Raw genomic sequence first — 7712 nt, 5'->3', positions numbered from 1 at the left:
GCTGATTATAATAGATTCCTCCCCTAGCCCGAAGGGTAGGGTTCTTGATATTTCTCTTGTTTTTATAATACTTTGAATAATTTTTTCTTGAATCTGAATCCTCTATTCGCTCTATTTCAGGTGAAGAGATGGAGCTGCCAGAAGCCCCAAATTTGAGGGGTGTTTTTAAGGTTGGTGGGACTAGAGCTAGTTCTGTGGTGAAGAGGCCCAAGGTGACAAAGAAAACAGCTCCGAGGACTAGGGGTACCACCGAGTCTCCAGCTAAAGAAAAAGGTGTTAGCTCCACTCGGGAGCAACCACAAAAGAAACTTCCCCCAGCTCTAGTTACAATAGTCACGGTTCAACAAGCTCCTCCTCCTCCTCATCCTCGATACGTACCTCCCTCAAATCCTTAAGTGATCTAAGGCACGACTCCCAATGTCTAGATCCTGGTAAAGCCACTCGACCTGGACAAGATCCCCAAGGCTTTTTGGGGTATTGTGTAGAGACGGCAAATCACATGGTCGGTCACGCCTACAGAGCCAACGCCAGAGACTTAAGGGCTATAGAGGAGCGCATATCTGAGGACGTCCTCGAATTTTCCATGGGGATGAACATCACTGTGAGTCCTTTACACTCTCCTAACTTTTTCTTTCTCTTTATTTTTTTTATAAACTATTATTGACATGCTTCATTCTTTTGCAGTCTGTCCTAGCTCAATTTTGAGGAACTGCTCGTGTTAAAGCTAGGGACTAGGAGCTCAGATTTTCCTTGAGCACTGCTAAAGTGGGCGAACAGACAGCCAAAGCGTCCCTGTTTTCTTCCCAGGAGGGCGAGTGGTCTGCAAAATCCGCCCTGTCTGCCTCCAAAGATTAGGTCGTGGAGGTGTCATCACGTGGACCAATGTAACGACCCAAACTCGCTAATAAGGCTTAAGGGCCTTGATTAGTGTGCCAGGAGGGTACTACTGGAATAATTGTGATTTAATGAGTAATTATATGTTTAATAATGCTTATGTGATAATTGAATATATTATGTGGTAATATGATATGTGTTATATGTGTAAGAACCACATTATTATGTGGACAGGTTCGTTGAGCACGACTAGAGACGATTCTAGGGCCAGGTAGTGGGAAAAGTCACAATGAGGGTTTAAGATATGACTTTGGAGAAGTTGGGGATACTTTTAGATAGCGGATAGTGATTTGGGTTATCAGGACATGAAAATAAATAAATGGAGAGATATTTGAGGTTAGGATGTCTAGGCAGGAATATTGGGGGATTTTACCATTTTGGCCTCGGGGACGGTTCCGGCACCCCGAGCCTTGGGATTGACTTAATAGATAAGTTAGACTTAAGGAAGCCTTTAGAAAAAACACAAACCGACTAAGCTTTTTGTCCCAGCTCATCTACACGTTTAAGGGAAAACCAAAGGAAGAAAAACACAGAAAACTAAAGGGGAAACTAGCTGGAAATTCTGGGATTTGTATTGAGGAATTGAAGGTCTAGCTCAGGGATTTATAAAGCATCAAAACAGGGTTAAGGTAAGCTCTTAACTTTCTTCTCTGTGGTTAGAATTCTGGACTTTGATTAAGTGGTGAAACAAGTGTAGTCTTGGTGTTTAGGGCAGAATTAAAGAAGGGAACTTGGGGACTTAGCTTGGCTACAGCTTGGTGAAGTGATTCTACAACAAAAGTGAGTTCTAACTCCAAGTTTAGAGGTTCTAGATTGTGTTTGAGTGGCTGGTTTGGGTGTTTGTAGCACTTGGGTTTCAGAAGTGGAAAGGAGGAGATTAGAGTGTGTTAGACTGTGTTTTCTTAGGAATTATGTTGCTTAGATCATGTTAAAGAAGTTGGGAGTTAATTGGTTAAGAGTTGGGAAGTTTGGGGATGGTTTAAGGTAAGGTTTTGATCTTTGAAATGGTGTAAAATCTGGGTTCGCAGGGGAGGGTCGCGACTCTATTCTAGAGCGCCGCAGCCCTAGCATGCAAAGAAGACAAGGAGGTTCGGCCAAGGGGGCGCGCCGCGGCGCCCAAGGCAAGGGTCGCGGCGCGTGTGTGGTTCAGTGAGGGAGTAGGCTCTATTTTGGGGAAGGGCCACAGCTAGGCTTTGAGGGCCGCAGCCCTTGGTTGCATACTTGGGATTTTGAGGGTTTTAAGCATGGGGGAGTGGTCTTGGGTGCTCGGGTTTGGTTTCACCATCGAGCTTGGTGGAATTTGATATCTTGGGAGTTAGTTCTATAACTAGAACCTATATTTGAGTATTTATGAAACCTTATATTGTTGTTGTGGTTAGGTAATAAAGGCTTAGGCTCGGGAACGAATCGTGCTTGACGGGCGTTGCTCGTAATCCTATAACCGCACAGACTAAAGGTAAGAAAACTGCACCTGGTTGAATATATGTGACGGGACTAAGGGCTCCCTATTGTAAAAGCTTGAAAAGATGGTATTATGCCATGCAAGCCATTTAGTGAACCAACGGCCTAAGGGTGCCAAGGGTCTCACTAGCGCATAGGGCGCGGCTCGGCCACTGGTAGCCGAGGATAGCTTATTATGCACTGAGCTTCGTTTAAGCGGGCCAGATTCAGTGGGTTAAACAGAGGGTGCGGCCTAAGTCGTCGACCCTGAGTATTATGTGATGTGAATATTATGTGTGATAGAATATACCTTGTATTGGATTGTATATGCTGATTATCTGTTGTGGATTATCTGATGGGTATACATGCTTACTGAGCTATTCGTCTGTTATTATTGTTTGAGTTATCTGTGATGTTTTCTTGCTGGGCCTTGGCTCACGGGTGCTACGTGGTGCAGGTAAAGGCAAGGGCAAGTTAGATCAGCCCTGATTGGAGAGCTCGGCGAGCAGAATGTACATAGCCAGGTGCTCGGCCACCATGATTGAGGTCTAGGCAAGGACATGGAACCTAAAGACTGTCCGTTTTGCTTAGTATGGCGAGTGGATACTCATGTACTTTTGGGAGTCTGTAAATCTATTTTAACTTAATTTTGTATGGGATCCCTTGTTTACTACAGTTTAAATATATGAAATGAGTCTTTTGAGACCAAAACCTTTTTAACCATAGATCTTACATGTTTAGTGACACGTTTTCAAATAATGACTTGATTAGCAAGTCCTGCACCTTTATAAGTACACAGTGTAACGGTCTTGGCTATCCAGGGCGTTACAACCAACTTCTGGCCAAAAATGAAAAACTCAAGAAAAAGCTGATCGAGGTCGAGGCCAAGGCCAAAGAGGATGCTACGGAGTCATCAACTCAAATGGAAGAGATGCTTTACCATTGCTGGGCTTTCAACTAAGACGAGAACTTCTCTTTTATGCAGCCCGAGCTGTGGGACCCATTTCTTGCTAGGTTCAAGATTTGGTTCTCACAGGAACCATCGGAGACCGCAGAAGCCTCTGGAGTTCTTTAGGGAGATGGCGAGGAGGTGACTTCTCTCAAGCGAGCTGACGAACCTCAATGATTTTTTATTCTCACTTTTATTTATTTTAGCTTTTGTAATTAAGTCCCTTGGGACCAAAAAAATTTCCTTCGGCCTTAGGTCGAGGTTTTTCCTCCTCAAGATGACAATATATTTTTGAATATACATCTAACTTGTGTTCTACTTATATTTCCTTTGGTCTATAATTTTCTCATGTTTATGAATCCTTAGATTCTTGTACATTTGAAATCTTAGGGTTTGACTTTTAGATCGAGATATATTTTATTGATATTTTAGTTGTATCCAAGATTTTGCTCGCTTATTTGCGCCATACCTGTTAAGAATCAAGCCTCGGACCTAGTTATGTCCAGGGTTTTTTTTTAATAAGCTTAATAGCATTGTACCTATTAGGAATCAGGCCTCGAACCTGGTTATATCCAGGGTTTTAATGAGCTTAATAGCATTGTATCTGTTAGGAATCAGGCCTCGGGCCTGATTATATCCAGGGTTTTAGTGATTTTTCAAACATAGTTCGTGTTTGGTTTTTTGAAAAATCGAGCTTTAAAAAGTCATTGAATAATCAATTTCTCCAAACTCGAAGTTTTTAATCCTTATCCAACTAAGTTGAACACTCTTAAAAACTATCCTCGGTTATGTGCCCCCCAACCAACTAGAACATATAAATGTTCTTGGCTGCTATTGCAAAGTGAGCTCGTGTTAACAAAATGGTAAAATTGTTTATTAAATAATCCAACTGTTATTAAACTGAAGTGGTTTTATAAATGAGCCTTACATAAACAATCACTCTAAAAACATCAAAGACAACAAAACCATTGATAATACTTTTTTAAGTGTAGGGCATTCCAAGTCCATGGGACTATTTCCCTACTTAGTCGAGCTAGCTTGAAACTACCTTTGCGCAAGACCTCTATGATTTGATACGGTCCTTCTCAATTCGGCCATAACACACCGTCTTTGGGATCTTTATTTTCCAAAAATACCTTTCGGAGAACCAGATCGCCTAATCCGAGTCTACGTCCCTTAACCTTTGAATTGAAATAATGAGTGATCTTCTGCTGATAATGGGCGAGTTGTAATTACAATTCCTTTTGTTTTTCTTTTATCAGATTGAGGGATGCACTAAGTAGCTTGTGGTTATGATCTTGATCAAATGTGTTTTTTCTGTGAGTCGTTACTATTTCCTCAATTGGTAGCATAGCCTCGGTTCCAAAGGTTAGGGAAAAAGGGGTATGTCCCGTGGAGGTTCTATGTGAGGTCCGATAGGCCCAGAGTACTTGTGGGAGCTACTCGGGCCACAATCCCTTGGCCACATATAGTCTTTTCTTCAAGCTTGCCTCAAGGTCTTATTTACAGCCTTGACCTTCCCATTGGCTACTGGGTATGCTACCGACGATAAACTCTTGGTTATGCCATATTTTTTCACAAAATTCTGTGAAGAGATCACTATCGAACTGAGTTGCGTTGTCTGACACGATCTTTTTAGGGAGCCCTAATCGACATATGATATTCTTCACAACAAAATCCAGGACTCTCTTCAAGGTGGGTTGCCAAAGGTTGAGCCTCTACCCACTTCATGAAATAATCGATTGCGACTACTACATAATGAACTCCTCCTTTTCCCCTTGGCAGGTGTTTAAGGCCCAAAATGTGACTACCACTAAGCGGTGGTTGTAGTAAGATCGGGCAGTCGATCCACAAGGAGGTAACCTAAAATCAAAAGATTAGTAGAAAATAACACAAAAAGTTGGTAACAAGAAGTAAATAAAATTGTAAATGGAAAGAGGTTTGAGATTTTGGTATTGTATTTTTGATAAAGTGATGAAATGAGATAAGTGAAATAAAGGTAAGATGTAATCAAGAGTTTGAGAAAATGAAAGGTTTCAAGAATCATCCATATGCTTGTTTAGTTACTTGGTTACTTGATTTAAAAAAATACACAATTAAATAGTTCACATCCCAACATTTACTTGGAAAATCTAACATTAAAGTCCATATTCTTTTCTAACAGATGTTGGCTTCATTTCTCCAAGAATGAGTTGTGAGTATACAGAATAGGGCATGAGATTGACACTCGCGCCAAGATCAAGTAAGGCTTGGCTGACTTCATGGGTTCCAATTTGGCAAGAAATGGTGGGACAACTGGGATCTTTGTATTTTGGTGGTTCCTTTTGTTCAATCACCGCACTCACTTGCTCGGTCAAGAAGGCAGTCTTCTTAACATGGTGCTTCCGTTTTGCAGTGCAAAGATCCTTGATGATTTTGGCATAAGCGGGCACTTGTTTAAGGATGTGAAGCAGAGGAAGATTAATCTTCACTTGTGTCAAGTGCTCAAGGAGTTCAGCTCGATTATCAGGAAGATTCCCAACAGGTTTCAAAGCCTGGGGAAATGGTATCTTTGGAGTGGCATTGAGTGGTGGATTTTCTAAAATGACTTTTGGAATACTGGGAGAGTTGGATTTTATGGGTGGGTCTGGCAAAGTTTTACCGCTTCTTGTCGTGATGGCATTCACTTCCTTGATGTTTTGATCATTTGAATTTGAAGATTGGGCCATGTGTTGGCCTTGCACATTGAATTTCGGTTGGGAAGGAAGTTTTCCTTTTTCCGGAATGGCCAAGGATTCAGTCAATTTTGAGAATTGACATTTCATTTCCTTGATTTCTTCCATCATTTGGCGATTCAGTTTGGATTGTTCCTCCATGAATGCATGAAGAGTATTCTCGAGAGAATTTCATTGTGGATGAGCATTGTATTGAGGTGCAGAATACGCCTTTGATGGTTGAACTTGTTGCTCATTTCTCCATTGGCCTCCAGACGATTGAGCTTGGTTGGAATCTCTCCAACTAAAATTTGGGTGGTTTCTCCAACCAGGGTTGTGCGTATGGGAGAATGGCTTGTTATATTCCCCTAAGGCATTGCATTGCTCCTCATAAACCCCCCTCATTTCATTCAAAGCTAAGCAGTCCTTTGCTAAGTGCTCCGTCCCCCCACAAACAAAGCAAGGTTCTTGTGGTTCTGCTTGAGCGATCATGTGCGATTTTTGGCTATTCTTCGTCATTAAGACCTCAAACTTCTTTTTCAAAGCTTTAAGTTGGGCCTTAACACTATCCTCTTCTCGAAGTTCATAAATCCCAGATGGTTTGTGTCAATTGGTGCCGTCAGTAGCACTTGGACCAGTCCAGGTGTGAGACTTTTTCGCAGTTTCTTCAAGATATTCAAGAGCATCGTCTGGCTCTTTTTCTAGGAATTCACCATTGCATAGCATTTCTACAAACTGGCGCTCACGACTCGTGAGGCCTTCATAGAAGTAACTGACCAAACGCCAGTTCTCATAGCCATGGTGCGGGCACTGATTCAACTGTTCTTTGAATCTTTCCCAGACTTGATAGAACGTTTCATTGTCTTTTTGGGAAAATGTGGAAATCTGTCGTTTGAGACTGTTGGTCTTATGGCTAGGGAAGTGTTTCAAAAAGAACGATTTGGTCATCTCCTCCCATGTTCCAATCGACCTAGGTCTCAAAGAGTATAACCAGCTTTTGGCTTTGTCCTTCGAGGAGAAAGGGAAGAACTTCAGTCGCACAGCATCGGCATTTTTGGCTCGATTATAGAACGTGGCTACTACCTCCTCGAATTCTCTGATATGCACGTATGGGCTTTCGTTTTCCATTCCATGAAATGTGGGGAAGAGTTGAATCATGCCAGGTTTAAAGTCTAATGCGGGCATATTAGGAGGAAAGATAATGCATGAAGGCATGGAAGTGCGAGTAGGATGGAGGTAGTCATTGAGAGTTCTTGGTTGAAATTCATCATTGCGATCCATTGCAAATGGGTTATTATCAGCGAAAGTTTGTGGAGAAGCAGGATTGGTGGAAGGAGTTCCGGTAGGAGTGGCAGATGAATTGGAAGAAGTGTCACTGGAAGTTTCGTGATGATTCATCTACCCTCAGAAATCCGAATTATATTTATTTTATGTCTTTTTTTATTTTTTTTTATTTTGTTAAACTTGTTCCCAGGTAGATTTGGAGGTTTTCGGGTGATCTCCAACGCCTTACTAGAACTCCCCGAGGTTACTGAGTAAGTATGGTGGATCACAAGTCAACCTTTTCGATGAAACAACCTTTAAGCAGAGTGAAATTGCTTATTTTGACAGAACAAGCTTGGTTTTCTTATAGTAATAAGTTCAAAAATGTAATAGTGCAAAGATAGATGCTCGAAATGTTCCCAGGCCGATTGGGAAGGTTGCCAAGGTACCGCTTTAGACCCACACTTGCCTAG

The 7712-nt window shown here is 41.8% G+C and overlaps 1 non-coding gene across 1 annotated transcript; it reads left to right on the top strand.

Moving 5' to 3' along the window:
• The first annotated feature begins 6769 nt into the window (after nucleotides 1–6769).
• On the top strand, nucleotides 6770–6876 carry LOC133833475 (small nucleolar RNA R71). Its single transcript, XR_009892852.1, has one exon. It is a non-coding gene; the product is annotated as a small nucleolar RNA R71 (small nucleolar RNA).
• The last annotated feature ends 836 nt before the right edge of the window (nucleotides 6877–7712 follow it).

Source organism: Humulus lupulus, chromosome 4 (assembly GCF_963169125.1).
Source record: "Humulus lupulus chromosome 4, drHumLupu1.1, whole genome shotgun sequence".
In the NCBI taxonomy this organism is placed as follows: Eukaryota; Viridiplantae; Streptophyta; class Magnoliopsida; order Rosales; family Cannabaceae; genus Humulus; species Humulus lupulus.
Note: the sequence above shows the minus strand (reverse complement) of the source record. Positions and strands in the feature narration are given on the sequence as shown.